Below are 16,211 nucleotides of genomic sequence, written 5' to 3'. Positions count from 1 at the left end.
GTATTAGAGCCAAGTCTATCATTCTTATAATAGCGTGGTGTTTTTGAAGCATCATTCTGTAGTTCCTACAGTTTAGAACTGTCAGGCTCACAGAGGAAGCAGCCACTGTGAGGAAGGACGGATAATCAGAACCACCTTGATTTTTGCAGTGCAATTAGCCCAGCACAGGAGATTGGAATCTTGGGTTCCTGATCAAGAACTACCAGTTGCTGGCTGGACAATCTCAAACATATGGGCTTAATCTCTCTCTGAACGTCTCTAATATTTGAGGTCTTTTGGTGAAATAATGTTTCAGGTCATTTCTAACCCTAATAGGTAATATTGCTCCCCTGGAAAAGGTGCTGTGGTCTTCTTACTTATTTCTGCTGTCAGAGTCCCCTGTGGTACCCAGCTGTGAAGGGACTCTTTGGTGACTTTCTTAATGAGTAGCTCTTGTTCAATCTAGCTAGCAGTTATTACCTCTCCTTTTAGCAAACTAACTGATTTTTCATAGAAACCCTGCCTATCTGTGTATGTGACACTGGTGGGGCCGACCACAGCCTCCAGCCCAGGGTAAGCATAACTCATTCTGGGCTAACTGACACGTCCCAACACTCTGGCCACATGATTCAGCTCAAGGTGGGCATGGACCAATCTGAGTACTCATATTATTTTTCAGGTGTTCTCAGGGACAGACCTCTTAGGAGGGAACCAATCATGAGACTGTAGACCTGACAGATGGCTTAAAAACTATGCCCTCATGTCATCTATCTTCATCTGAGCTCTGGTGAAAGTAAAGCCCGAGATGAGAACTTGAGTTCGGGTAGTTTATTTGAGAGGATCTTCCAAGAAGAAGGAATGAAGAAGTAGGGAGTATAAAAAAGGTGAAAAGGAAAAGCCAGTGTAAGGGTGTGTTTTCATGCCAGCACTATTTTCAGCAGGGCTCAGTTCTGCTAGGATGTCATGCCCCCCAGACTCGCCACTGAAGTGCAGAGAGGCTGGCACATTCATCTCCAGGCTCCTGCCCGGTGTCGGTTGTAGTTTTCCGCTGAGTGTACTAGGTCCCCCACACTTTCGGGCTGCACGTGCACGCAGGCTAACAAGGCTCCTGCAGCATCAGAGAAGGCCCTTGGTCAGGAAGTACACAGAAAACGTGCCGTACAATTGTTGTACAATGCTGTCAGCATGAGATGAGGCTGAGCTCCCCTGTGTGGCTGAGAGCAATGGAGAACGTACAGTCTCTGCAGGCCAGCTGCTGCCAAGGGGAAGAGGGAGAGCCTGAGTCAGCCGTGATCTGCCTGGCTTCTCCTTTCGGTTATATCAAATCATACTTCACCCCTTGGGGAAGATAAGATATGGGGATGAAGAGAATTTAGGAGTATTTTACTAGTAGGTCTCCTCCCCAGTGCAAGAATCATCAGAAGTAGAGGTATAACACCCCTAAATCATATGAGAAGGTACATGCAGAGCTCTTAACCTACCCATCAGGGATCAATAGATGGTAAATATTATTAATCTATGGAACACATTACTAAAATAAATTCAAAGATACATTTATATAGCCCCTTGAACCCTGTACATCTATCTACCCTTCAAATTATTCATTTGTGAGTCTGTCTCACACTGGAATGCAATGCACATTCCTTGAGGGTGAGGGGAGTAACTGTGTGCCTTCTATGTATTTGTCACATAGTAACTAGCACACTCTATCCCAGAGCATCTTCTCCAGAAATATTTGGACAATTTTGAATGAATGTAAACTCTTGGGGTGCAATGCTGTGTAGCATACAGCCATCAAAGAAAGAACTGGGTTCTGCCATGAGGGAGTTGAGCCCATGGTGGAAGAGTTAAATTTGTGGACAATCAAGTAGATTATCATGGGGAAGGGATGCCAACCAGGGTTGGCAGTGTCGGAGTCATAGAAATAGCACTTTGAAGGCAGAGGTAGAGAGGTGAACATTCTGGGCAGTGACAGTAACTTTGTAAACTCAGAAAACATGACAGGACCTTATTGGGCTTACTCAAGAGCATTAGAAAGTATGGAATGGCTTGGTTGTAGGGTTTTAGTGGAGGCAAGAGGGAGGCTATACTGTGTAGTGGGCAGGAACATAGCCTTTGGAATCAGGCAGCCGTACAACTCACTGGGTGACCTTGCGCAAAGTTACTTCACCTGTTTGGAACTTAGCTTCCTTTTCTATAAAGTGGCAATGACAATATTTTGTGTCGCAGAGAAGTGTGCAGAATAATTTAGATAGAACAGATTTATCATGGTGCCTTGCTAATATAGTAATACAGGCACAATACAAGCTGTTAGGATTATCAGAAGATACCGCTGGAAAACAGAACATAGCCAAACTTTGGAGGAGTCTGAACGCTCAGTTGTTCAGCATGAACTCCATCCCATGAGAAAGCATGAGTATTTTCTAAGAGGGGAGTGACTTGCTGTGGATGATCCTAGAAGACTACCTTTATGGAGGATATGAAGGAACGGGGTGTCATAGAGTTCAGAGTGTGAAAATCAGTAGGGCAGAAATGAATACCTCTTGTCAGAGATGTAACTGAGCCAGTAATACGGGCAGGAACAAGCTCAAGGTGTTAAGGAGGAAAATACATAGGACCCGTTAGATTTTACTGTCAAAGAAATGGGCCTTAGAGTAATTGGTGGAGTGGTATAAACCAAGCATGATAAACTCATCTTTGCTGGTGATTCATTTCGGAATGGACCTAAGAGCTAACAAAACACAAGGCAATATCTATCGAGGGTGTCTTCAATCCTTAGAAAGAGATACAAGAAGAGACAATTTCCCCAAAAGAAGCACTGGCTGTTATTTTATAGATAATGATGCCTGTGATTGCCATAGCTCATGTGGTCAGCATGCTAACGAAGCTTATACAAAATGGACAGAGTTAGAAAAGCAAGGAAAATTGAAGTAAAGTGGTCTGGAACCCTGATATTTGATGTCTGCTCTTCTCTGGACTACTACATGAAATACTAACATTCTGTTCATATTTAGGCTGGCTTGTATTAGAGTTCTATGTTACCCTATATCCAAAATTATCTTGACTGATATGCTTACTAATGAATGGATTAGGATGAGGAGGGAAGAGGAGAAATCAAGGCAATCATGAGGTTTTACCTCTGTGGCTAGGTCACGTTCATTGACATAAGGAACGCTGGGAAAGGCACACTCTTGGAGAACTGATGACAACTTCAGTACTTACTGCACTTGAGACTCTGGCCTGACACTCACTTGGAGAAATCCAGTGAGCAATTTGACACATAGATGTCAGTTACAGTATCGTAGATTAGGTGTCATATACACGAGGGTGATAGTTGAAAGTGTGTGATAGGTGAGTCCACCCCTGGAGGGACGGCGAGGTGAACACACAGACATAAATAAGCAGAGATATATTAGAAGCCCTTTGAAGCCCCTCGATGAAAGTTGATATACTTGGTAGAAACTGATCCAAATTAGATGTAGAAGATGATAGACTCTAAGAAATGAGGTCTGACTCATACCTTGAAGATTTCATCCAGTGAAACAGGCATTCAGAGTGTCCCCAGAACAGAGATGAAACAAAGCAGAAAATGACACCCACAATTTCTTGAATGTGATGGGCTATGCGCTTTGCAGTTGTTCCTTAACAAGAACGTAATAGAACAGAAGGATGCCGAGAGAGAAAATGGATGTGTATGGAGTGCTTATTCTGAGCCAGGCAAAACACATACTATGTGCCATTTTACCTAATGGCTGCCCAGGGGAAGTAAAAGAAGCCCAGAGAATTTAAACAACTACCCATAATCACACAGCTGGCAAGTAACAGAACCAGGGTCTGCCTGATGCTAGAATCTTCCCTGTCTCTGTGTAGTCTTTATTAAGAATATACTACACTTTCTCATAGAATAATTCACATACATGTTTTATCTTCCTTGCATGCTGCTGATGGCAGATTCCAAACTAATTTCTACTTATGAATTATACAAGTAACCTAGCATAGTGCATTAGGAGTGAAATTTGCTTTGTAATTGCTTATGATGAAAAGAGAATGTTTATTGAATAAGGGTTGGCTAGATCATAGATTGATTCTTCATGACTGTGATAACTTGGATTATTGTAAGCAGATATTTGCTCTCTTTACCTACTCATTGTGTGTAGGATGTATTTCCTATCCATTAATGTTGGACTTGGCCATATGACCTGTTTTGATAATAGGATATTAGTAGATATGAAACAAGCAAAGGTTAGAAATATCCTTGCATGGGTGGGCTCTGCCTCTTGCATTTCTATCATTACCATGAGAAAACCTGATCTAAGAGACTTACTGGTCCCAAATCAATGACACATGTGTGGAGGAGAATTGTTCCAACTGACCCATGACCTGCAGGTTGGAGCAGAGCCACTGTAGCGACCTGCAGAGGTGTGAGTATGTGGATGACCACTTAATATTTCATGCCACTGAGTTTTGGGGTAGTTTGTTACGCAGCAATAGTTGACTGATATAATTGTTTCCAATATAAGTTATATTCACCGATGATCTTGATGTATCCATTAATTAAACTAATATTTCTTTGACAATTATTGTGGTGGGCCCTAGAAACAAACTTATGAATGGGATAGGCACAACCGTGTTGTCATGGTCTAGTGGGGGTAGCATGTAAATAAAATATTTTAGCCACATACTGTTAGTGCTCTGATGGGGGCTCATAGGAGGGTGTGGAAACCGTAGCAAGGGCGTCATCTCATTGTGGGTTATGGCCAGGACAGGTTTCTGGAAGAAGCATAATCTCACCTGAAACTGGAGGAGAAGCTGATATTAAAGTTACTCAGAATAGGAGGACATTTGCAAAGGAGAGAGAGGTGGACAAGAGAGGCTGTCACAGGCAGAAAGGAAGGAGAGCTTGCAGTGTCCCAGAGGAAAAAGACAACAAGCACCAGCAGGAAATGTGAGAGCTTTTCTACCAAGTGGGGGCAAAAAAAGTATAGTAAGAGGATCGCGCTGGAGATGACGGAGCACAGGTTGTGTGAGTCTTGCTCAGAAGGAGATTTTCTACTCAGGAAATCTGAGTATTTTCTTCTTCCCAAATTATAAATCACTTAGTTTATACCAATAACACATTTTGAAAACTTTAGAGCACAATTAAAAAAAAAATCTTAAGCATCTATTCCAAGATCAACACACCCACTCCAACAATTTCTAATTAACCAAGAACTCATCTTATGTTTGTGATCGACGCACTCAGAGAGCCGTGTGGATAATTTCATGCTAGGGTGTGAGCGTGTGCTTTCCTCAGCTCTTCGTTGCTTGCTTTCCATGTTGCCATGGGTAACCACAATCTGTTCCAGAAGCTGACAGTTAGTTAGTGCTTCCAGAAAGGTGGGCAAAGAAGAAGAAAATCTTTCACAACCCATGATTTCCCCATAACCTCTTGGAGACTTCCCAGATCCTAGTCATCCCATGAGCTGTTCCCCATGGGACACTATGAATTGCTAAAGGGCAAGGACTGTCACTCTTGTTTATTCGTTGACTCCTCAGGGTATAGACAGTTCCAGCACTCAGGAGGAACTCAATATGCATTTGTTGAACACACAAATGAGGAATGACTGGTGGACTTGTTATATGTAAATCTGGGTCAGCTTCCTCTACTAGACTCTGAATTTCTTAAGGGCACAAGGCAGGTCATAGTCTTCTGTAGATGTGGATAGAAAATAAGTTTTTCCCACTTGATTTCTTTGCTATTGTTAATCCATGCCTTATGCCTTTTAGGGAATGAAGACCTGGTCTGGTGAGCTTGCCATTCCCCTGTGGTTTTGTCAGAAATCTTGGGTTCCACCCATTCCCCAGACTGCCTTCCCTGAAGCTTTTTCAGAGCACACAGCAACATGTCCTCTGGGAACTGAGCAGGACTGAAAGCCCCACTCTGGTGCCTGCGAAAACCTGACCAGCCTAGGGGGCCCCAGATTTTAGCCTTTCATCCTGGATTGCTGTGCCTCTGGGCAGGGCACTCCCAGCTGAATTTTGGATTGCCACATTCTGGCAGCACAATGGGGCTGAGGAAAAACTGGTCCATGCAGAGGTTTGTATGTCACAGCTGGCGCATGAAGGCCCTCCAGCTGCTCTGTGGGCTCCTGCACAATATGAAGGTTCTAATGAGGAAATGTGTCTAGTTTTACTTACAGCGTGAACTATGCGTTTACTTGTCCATTTTAACTCAAATAACAGACATTGCCTCGCCCATGTGCAGCAACACCCGCCTTCCATTCATTCCGGGAACCCTCATCTGGGGAGGGGAGGTGTGGTCTGGACATTGCTAGTTCGGATGACGTGTTCCGCAAATCTCTCAAGCTGGAAATTCCAAGTCCCTGAGAGCCGAGCTGGTGATGAGAAAACAGAATCTCTCTCTTTCTTCCTCCCAAACACTTGTTGAGGGTAACTTGGGGCACAGAACGGTGCTGGGTGTGAGGTGCTCACAGAAGGATGGGGAGGATGGAAGCTGTTTATTGACCAGCTCCCCTGGGACAGGCATCTGTTTAGCCGAGTCGTGAACAATTTTTACCCCCATGAATTACTGTAAGATAGATAATATTCTGGTTTGTTCTCCACAAGAGAAAATAGAGGTTTAGGGACTTGTCCCAAATATTCATTCATTCATTAAACAGCTAAGTAACAAAGGCAGGAATCACACCTGGGTCCTGACTCCCCCACACTGTTGTCTGTCCCCAGAGCGGCTCTAGGACCTCACCTCTCATGAGAACAGTTAATGGCGCCATGCTTCTCCCGGAGAAGGAAGTCCGAGCCCCACCCACGTCTGGGTCTGGTGCCCTCAGTCTCCTGTCCCATCTCAGGGCTCTCCGACTCCTCCTCTGCTGCTCTCTACTACCTTCCAGAACATTCTCTCAGGAAGTCATTGGCTGGGCACCACTGATGCCGTGGTGTTGTTAAAGTCACAGCACCCGCCTCTGTTAACAGATCTCAGTTCCCCAATAAGCTCCCCTGGGGAAAGGAAGTCTGTTCTTTGCAGGGTGAATTTAAAGCATAGTCTGGTGGGAGGAGGGGTTTTCTAAGAGGGTCGTACACAGGTTGTGATGCCCTCCCCAAGGACCCAGAAGCCACACCACAGACTCAGCCATTGCTCTGCTTATCTGTCTGGCCAGCCCCACCCAAATGAAAACACAAACCTGATTGTAGAAAGAGTCCCAGTGGAGAGCCGCAAGGGCCTGGACTGGTTTCCATTGTGGATCGTAGGAAGGGAGAGGGGCCAGGCAAAGTCAGGGACCTGGACCATCCCAGTGGGTGAGGTTGACCCTTGGGGTCCAGAGCACAGACAACTGTGAATAAAGACTCAAATGCAGGGTTTATCTGGACAGGCTTCTGGGAACCCTGCGATATAACTTGTGGGAGGTGGGTGACAGAACTAGTTTTGGGACTATCGCAGTAAGTGATGAGACTGAGGGTAGAGGAGGCCTTGTGGGGGCGGGCTGGGGCCGGTGAGCAGGAAGGGCTTTTAGGAGGGTGGGTGAGAGGCAGCCGGTGGGGGGGAGCGTTGCAGGGAGAAGCCCGGCCAAGAAGGGTCTCCATGCGAGGGAAGAGCTTGGCACGATGAGAATGGAGGGGAGTTCCCAGCACAGCAGCCAGAGGGGTGGGAGAATGGGCAGTGTAGAGGAATGCAGGGAACAGGGCAGAGCCACCCAGTTTTCGTAGAAACTATGTGAGGCTAACATTCCTGGACCCTGCCCTAAGTTAGATAACTAGAAGTAAACGACCCCCCTGGGGTCGAAACTCGTGATAAGTCACATAGGAATGCTTATGCAAAGGTCAGGCACCTGGTGTGTCCCTGTTCCAATTTTATTGGCCAAAGTATAGAATGTGTTTCAAATTCATTGGTTGGGGTAATGTGCGGGCTCTGGTGCAATGACTGTAGAAATCCCATATAAACCATACCTAAAGTTGCTTGGGGGTCGGCAGCTCGGACTTGACCTGCGTGTCAGGGGAGGTGCTGTCGACCCCAGCTTGCTGGCTGAATAAAGACTTTGCTTGGATTTTCATCCCCGTGTCCGTGTGTTTTGTTCTCTGGGAAACCCTGGAGTCCTAGACCCTAACAGGCAGGAAGGGGGGTGCTGGAGGCTGTGGCTGCTTCACGGCATTCATGGTGCTGGGGAGCAGCTGAAATTTGATTCTCAGGTTAGTGGAAAGCCATTTTAAATACTAGAGCATTACCTGACTGTTAATATTATGATAAGTCAGGTTTCCAAGGCCCTGAGTTAGTAAGGCTGTGCTGGCAATGATTAGGTAACAGCTCTGCTGGTTAAACTCGGGTCAGTGAGGTGAGTCAGGCTGAGCGATGCCAGGCCGACTCTAACATGCCCATAACCCCTCCACCCCAGGAAGCTTTCAGTGAGCCCCCTCACTCCCCCCAGAGTGCAAAGTCTGTGATCAGAATCCCTGGGCTCAGTCCCTGGCTCCACCCCTTACTAGCTGTGTGACCTTGAACAAGTGGCTTAACCTCTCCATGCTTTGCTTTCCTCTCCTGTAAAACAAGAATGATAATGATAGGATCACATGATATGAGGACTTTGTGAGTTATCATATATTCTAATAATGATGCTTGGCACATGGTAAGAGCTATTCGAGTGTTAGCTGCTTGTATTATGACGATGATGTCAGGTTTTCAGGACCAGTGGAGAAGACAGACACAAGGAGGGTCTTTGTCCTCAATGTGGAGCTGAAGAGACATGATCTCAGTTTAATAAAAAAAAAAAATTGTGCTCAAGTCCATGATACACCATGGCAGGAGTTATGCAAAGATGAAATCTGGATGTACTTAAAGAGGGGATGGTGACAAAATGACAAGGAGACTGCACCAAGTAACCATCAGGTGGGGGACTGGGGCTTTGGCTTAGCGGTGAATTCTTCGTGTTTCCCATATGCATCACTTCTGCAAAGCTGTGGCTTCTCGACTGGCCGACGGCCCAGTGACTGGCACATGCACCCGCTGACCTGCTCTGTGGGCCTGTTTGCCCTCACGTCTTGCTGCAGGCTTTAGGCCGGGGAGGAGGCCCTGTGGCCACTTTTCTGGAGCACAGGGGGAGTGTGCAGGTTGGGAAGTCAGCCAGCTCTCCTTCCTTGAGCCGTGGCCTCCCAGGGCAGACGTGAGGATTAAACAATGTGATCCACCTAGATCACCTTCTGTCTGATATATAGGCTGTGTGTGTTTTTTCTGTCTGCCTTCTGTCACTCATAGTAAAGTTTCAAACAAGGAAATAACTGAAGAGCCTTCTTTAGCCTATAGAAGCTTCAGCTAAACCACCATGTTCCCATTAACACTGATGGGACAGATTCTAGGTCATTGGGAGGATTTATGCATTCAAGCAACATTTACTGATCACCTACCATGCAAAGGCTTCTTCATATATGTTCAGTTCTTGCAACAGCCTTACTAGATAAACACTAGTATTGTCTTTCTTTTAGGTGAGAAAACCGAGGCTCAGACAGGCAGAGCAAACTTGCCCAAGATTGTCCTCTTCCCAGAAGCTAGCTCTAGATTGCCAGCCCCAAGTGTTGATGCATGACGGCACATGGCTAGGGTCAGGTCTGTGAGTCCCTCCAGTAGCGCCTCACCTTTTCAGGAACTTGGTTTCTCTTCCTACACCATGTCCACTGTTCAGGTGTAAAGTTGAGTGAGTCATGCGAGAAAGGCTGACACCTAGACTGAAGCATGACTTAGAGGACATTCCCCTGATCCTAACCCAAAGCCCACCCCTGGGGAGGAGGCTGAGTGGGGCATCAGATTCAGACATGGAAATGTCTCACAGCCGGTTAAACTTCAGCTGTTGGCCCCGAGGTGAGGGAGCCTCTGTGTCAGGCAGGGGAGGGAATGTGGGGAGCCACGGAAGGGTCCACTTGTCCCTTGGGGCTCAGCATTCCTTATGTCTCTGGACTCGGTCCGGAGCGGCAGCATCAGGGAGGGAAATGCAGAGAAGCTCTAGGGAGGGCAGGCGGCAGAGGTCTCAGGGCCCACCTCTCCATTAGAACGTCAGACTGAGATTCTTCACAGGTCTCCCCATACCAGCACTTGCCACTGGGGCAGCCGGTCAGGATGGTGAGGGCCAAGGTGGTTCAGGAAGAGCTGGGAGAGGGCTCCCTGAGCTCCCTGGTTTGTGGTGTATTAACTTACTGAGCATAGGAAGGAGGAAATGCATTCTTGGCAGAATGAAAAACTTGTCGCAACTGCTGCAGAGAGAAGTCAAAGAATGAACAGGGGGTGCTATAGCTCAAGGGTGCCATCAGCGGCGAACCAAGAACTACTATCCCCCGGCACCCTGTGCTCCTGGCGGCAAGGGCGACGCTCATCCAGCTGGGAAAGAGCTAACTGGAGAATTAAACCTTTGTGGTGACACAGAGGAAGCCTCGTAGGATGGGCCTTTGAGACAAGGGGGATTTCCGTGGATTGTGTAGGCACGGTGAGGTCATGACAGCCATGCCTGGAGGGCACATTCGGTGACAGCAAGGGGCCCAGCCTGGCTGGAGAGTCTTCGACTGTACCTGGATGCTAATAGTGAAACCCATGCACCGTGGTTTCCTAGGGACTCTCACATGGAAAGGACCCCCATGGGGACTTCTGGTAGAGCTGGGATTTGAACCCAGGCATGCTGGGGCCAGAGTCAGTGTTTATCACCACTTTGTCACATTGCCTTCCATGGTTATTGATTGATTGAATGGATGGATGAGTGAATAGGTGGTTCTGAGTTGTTAGAAATGAGTTAAGGGATAAAGGGAGAGCCCAAAAAAGGTGGAAGGAAAAATAAACACACACACAATGCTTGCAGAAGTCCACACACCATTCTGCTGGGCCCAGAGGTGCTGCTCCATCTCTCCTACTGGTCCTCACTCTTCGTTCTCTTATCTGTGTTTCTAAGGGTGCTGCCACGTCTTTTGACATTTAAGACCCCAAACTGAATCTTTGGCTCACCCATATCAATAGTAGTTTTTCATAGATTTTATGTCTGGCCCTGCACAGGGCTTTTCCCAGCCCCCCCGAGCCTTTCACATCACTGCCACCTCCCAGCTGCCCACACCATTGTCTTGGGTTTCCCTGGGTTTATGAGTTCTTAAAAGAAAAGTTATAAAGAAAGGGTGATTATCTGCATAAGACCATTTAGATGGGACTCAGCAAAGTCTCAGGGCTTAGTCTGGATTTCTGATGAAAAACGTTATTTCACCCTCAATGTAACTACTGCGATTAGTGGTTATGATTAGTTCTTGTGGATTTTAGGATTAGGAAACTGCGACTAAGAGAAGTAACATAATTTGGATAAGATGATACAGCTTCCTGGTAGCAGGGTAGGACCTGAATCTATGTTCTTGTGACACATAGGTCCAAATTTTCTGTCTTTTTTTGTGCCCCCTCCCCATGAGGCTGGACGAGGGGCATTTCAAACTAACACTTGAATTGACATCCTGTTTTTGTATTTGCTGCTGGTCATAAATCAATCAAATATGAAATATGGAATCCATACAGTTAAACACTACATGTTCTTCATACAGTTTTTCTGGAGCTGATGTTCCTTCCCTCATTCCTTTTTGATCCAACAACATGCATATTGTACCCGAAGGAATGTAATCAGTTATGTCCACAGCTGCTGACTCTAGATGTCCTTATGACAAAACAACAAACTTAGCATGGCAACTCAATGTAAATAAAATTTAACTTTCTTCAGAGGTTACCACACACCACCACTTTCATACTTAGGAATGGTTTCCAGCTGTTTCTGTCCAAAAAAGGGAATGAATGGATTTTCTAACATTTTTTATTTGATCTACCACAATGGAACAAAGAGACCTCGATTAACCATATCTTGGGAAGTGGCATCAATCACAAAGACTGCTCTCCATTAACGATAGGTTTCTGGGGAGAAGGGAGAGGCTGGGGGTTTAGGACACTCAGCTGAGTGTGGAATGGGTAGCCCAATGGCAGTGCCTCACAGAGGCGGCTGGGAACAGTGAAGCTAGCCTGGGAGCAGCAGACCCTGGGCAGCTGGGAATCCCCGCTCTGAGCAGGGCAGGGGCACTGTGGCTCCTGGTGGAGAACACAGGCCTGGCTGGGAGGTGCAGACAGTCAGTACTGCAAGGGCTGGCTTTTGGAGTCTCACCCCCTGAACCTTGACTATGCTAAGACCTCCTTCCCAGCCTCCTCCAACTGCGCCAGTGAATGAGTCCCGGGGGACACCATCACCACACTCATGTGCAAGTGAAGGAGTTGCCAGCTCAGAACAGCTCTGAAGATTAAGACAGGATTGGACTCAGAAGATGATTCTGACAAAGGGAACGTGCTCATTAGTGTGGCAGCTGTGTGCCTCCCGGGCAGACGGAGCAGGAGTGTGTGGGGGCCTGGAGCTGGCCGTGCTTACTCCGGACACCCCTGCTCTCCCTGGTGCAGAAAGGCACCAGTGTTAGCGTGTGAAGGGCACTCAGGAGTCCAGACAGTGCAGTAGCTTTTAAAACCTCTCCTTCATTGTCAGTATTTTATGTCTCCTGGTTTGCAGAGGATCTGCAGAAAGCCTGTAGGTTCCCATCAGCCCCTGGCTTAGGGTCCTCGGTAGTTAGGTTCCTGTCCTTCATCGTTGTGAGGACTTAAGGGGAGACGTGTAGAGGCCCCAGTCTCTGACTCTGGCTGCATGCACTCCCCTCTCCATCCCTGGGCCCCATCCATGCTGTGTCTATAGATACGGGGGTTTTCCTGCAGACTTCATTTTTATCTTCGTGACAGCCATTAAGTGTCCCCTCCTTAGAAGGCAATTGGAGCCACCTTATTAAAGTAGCCCCCTTGCCCCATTCAGTCTTCATCCTGGAACTGTGCACGTGATCTGCCAAGCATACCTCAGACCTGCAGCGCCTTTCCTCTGTCCCCTGGGATTTGTCGGAGTCTCTGTGTGTCCCTGTCTATGGAGACAAAGACTTTGTCTGTAGCTGGGGCCCCACTGTCTAGGGCTCCTTTAACATGCACTGAGTGAATGAGCACATTCAGGCTTGATGTATTTTTAAATATGCTTTTTCTGCTTTATCAGAAACTTCTGTCAAAGATGCCAAAACCAGAGATATCAAATATTCAGTGGAAGCGAAGCTGAGCATTAGTCAATAGGATCAATAGGATCAGTGGCATCTGCAAACCAAGTCCGTGGGATTTGAGGCCAGAATATCAGGTGGGAATGTGGGCTCCAGACTTACCTGTGTGATAACCATCTTGAGCACAGAGACTGTTCCCAATGCCTGCGACAGGGAGCAGCTCAGAGGGGGAAAGGATGCGTGAGGGGGCTTATTTGCACTTTGCCCCTTTTCAGCGATTTTGCTTCTACTGGAGTCTTTCCTCCTTGGGCCATAGAAAGTCTAAGCAGCTTTTCTGTAGCCCTACTGCCTCTATTCCTTGCATTCCTATTTATTTTTAGGGGAAAAGCTGCATCTACCCTGATTGTGTTGTATGACCGTGTTATTTAGTGCCCCGTCTAGCAGCCCCCGGAAGGGCGATTGCTTGGAACTCTGGTACATTCCTAGCTCTTCCCACCAAATGGATGGTGGGCTGTCCCTGCTCCCTAGGGTTTTCCTTTCTAGTGTGCAAAGAAGCCCAGGGCTGTGGCAGCTTGTAAAACCCTTCCAAAGTCTTTTGAATCTGCAGGCAGTGGCCCCTGCTAACCAACTGGCCCATCAACTGATGTTCTCCAGCCCTATAAGCAGGAATCTCCAGCTCAGTCTCACTTCTAATTGGAGTTTTTACTTTCTGGGGTGGAAAGTTAAGCTTGGCACAATTAAAATGCCTCTTTGTTTATGCCCATTTGCACATGATAGAAAAGCCACCAATTTTTCAACAAAGAAGTTGGTGGTCTCTGTCAGTCACTTCTCCAAAATCAATTTTCCTCTTTCTTCTTCTTTTTCTTCCTCCCCTCACCCATCCTGGATGCTAATCCTTGTTTCTTCAGTGACTTGTTGGGTGACCTTGGTTTCCTGATTTAATCTGCTTGCTTCCACGTCCTTCTGTCTAAAGGAACAGTTCCTACTTATAATTCTATTTTGAATATTAATTGGAAAATGTTTGGTGGACAGCCCTTGCCCACTTGTCTGGCACTTAATAAATGCTTCATAGCTTAGAGCTACTATCCTTTCTCACTCCTTCATAGCCACTGTTTCACTGGCCCCTCTTTCTCCTCCCTAGTACATAAGTCATCCCCTCCTTTCTCCCTTCGTTTTTATCTCCCCTTTGCAATTCAGTTCTAGTGGTTACCCAGTAATCAGCTTGATCAGAAGTTGCATTATCATTCATCTGAAATGTTTGGTAGTGTTTCAGAGCCCTTTGAGCCGGTGAGCATCTGTAAGGAGTTGGTTTGTAACCATCCCAATATTTATGGCACCAGGACAATATGGCCATGTTTCCTGTTCAGCAGTCACTAGACTGCACAGATAATCACAAAAGAGTTTATGTTTTTCTAATCAGGATGCAGGATCATCAAAGAAACAACCTCTTAATCTAGGGTAAGATTTTTCCCCCAAAGCAAGTAAGAAATACGGTTATTAGGCTAGAACTGCATCCTGTCTCCTTCTGAATTGAATAGAGGCTCATAAATTGCTTTCCCAATGTTTTCAGGCCAGCTGTTAGCTGTGTTTGCTGACTCTCTGAATTATTGGCCAACATGTTGACACCTTGTTAATCAAAGGAGTGTCTCCATTGCCTTATTTTGGCAAGACATTCTGCTTCCTAAAGGAATGGACCATTTGGCAAATCAGCATTCAGTACCAAGTGATGGCCACCCATCAGCTCCCCTCCTGCCCCCTTAGCGGGCATTGCTTCACTCTTTCAGTCTGCAACATGCTTTGCTCATATTTCCTCAATTTGAAGAAGCAGAAAAGGTTTCCAGAGTGATTATTCCATTTATATGCCTGTTTTATTTTTCTTCTGCCAGTGCAGTGTGTATATACCCATATATGCAATAAGAATGCTTGCAACCCAGATTTTCTCACCCCTGTCTAAATGCAAGCACCAATACTTACTGGTTGTGACTGTAATTGCCACAAGATAGTTACAACCATATCATGTTATAATACATTTAATTCCACCTTTTTCCTGAGCGTTGAGCCTGACACAATGCCAGGGGCATCGCATACACCACCCAGTCAACTCTAATAACTCTGCAAGGCTGAAATTCCAGTTCCCCTTCTGCTCAGGAGGAGACCAGGGTGCTGAAGGGGTATGACGTGTCAGCATGAACAGGGGAGTATGAAGTGGACATTGCTAATGCAAAAATGTGGGGCGATAAAAGCAAGTGCACCTGGCACCCCAGAACATGGGTTTTAGGAACAGCCCAGGACAACCCATCCATGCTATGTGCCTCAGACGGGGCATTTCATCTCCTTGCACCTTAGAGTCCTTATCAGTGTGTGCAAGTGGTGATGCCTGCCCTGTCCTGCCATCCTCACAGGTTTGTGGGGAGGACCAGATGAAATCTAAAGCCAGTGTCCTGCATGTGCAACACAATGAGGAACGTCGGCGGTGGTTATCGCATCATGAATTGAAATGGCACCTCCGGGAAAAGAGCTGACAGTTACTGAGCATTGCTCTGACTTGGCAGAGTTCCAAACACTGTCCCATGTGTTGTCTCACTGAGCCCCACGGAAAGCCAGGTTGATTTATTGCTCTTATTTTACATATGAGAAACCTGAGTGTGTGGAGTAAAGCAATTTGCACAATGATTGATGGTAAATGAACACCAGAGTTGAGGCCTAAGCCTTTCTTTCCAACAAAAGACCTGGTTCTTTCTATGACACCATACTTGTAAGGCCAAACATATGCCTCTCCCACCTTCTGAAAAAAAAAAAAGAGGAAAGAAAAGAAAGAAAGAAAAAGAAGAAGGGAAGGAAAAAAGGGACGAAAGAAAGAAGAAAGGAAAGGGGCAAAAAGCAGCAACTTGTTAAGGGATATTTCCTCAAGTGGATGCAAATATAATGTGATTTGATCAGTTCACCTTTAAAAATCTTCTTAGCTCTGACCACATCCTCTGTTAACTGTTTATTGAGCAGCAGCTTGCTGTGGACACTGTAGATGCTCAGATGAGGTTTACTGACTTATCTCCACCCAGGCCTGTGGTGATGAAGAGTAAAAATGAAACAAGTAAACGGTTAAGCCTTCTTACCCTGCAGACAGGTAGATGAGGGCTTTCAGAAGTCACAACGACTGGCTCATTTCTGAG

The 16,211-nt window shown here is 46.4% G+C and overlaps 1 long non-coding RNA gene across 4 annotated transcripts in view; it reads left to right on the top strand.

Annotated features, from left to right (window-relative positions):
• The window catches only part of LOC140845477 (uncharacterized), a 42,226-nt gene extending 26,341 nt beyond the window's left edge, over positions 1-15,885 (top strand). For 3 of the 4 annotated variants that reach the window (XR_012124263.1, XR_012124264.1, XR_012124267.1), the window contains one exon: positions 5,746-6,130. This is a non-coding gene — a long non-coding RNA (uncharacterized lncRNA). Of the gene's footprint in view, positions 1-5,745; positions 6,131-15,443 lie in introns of those variants that run through there. The other variant, XR_012124265.1, reaches the window with a different exon arrangement.
• The last annotated feature ends 326 nt before the right edge of the window (positions 15,886-16,211 follow it).

The sequence above is a fragment of the Manis javanica genome, chromosome 2 (assembly GCF_040802235.1).
Source record: "Manis javanica isolate MJ-LG chromosome 2, MJ_LKY, whole genome shotgun sequence".
NCBI lineage: Eukaryota > Metazoa > Chordata > Mammalia > Pholidota > Manidae > Manis > Manis javanica.
The sequence above is the reverse complement of the archived record's forward strand: the minus strand, read 5'-3'. Positions and strand labels throughout refer to the sequence as shown.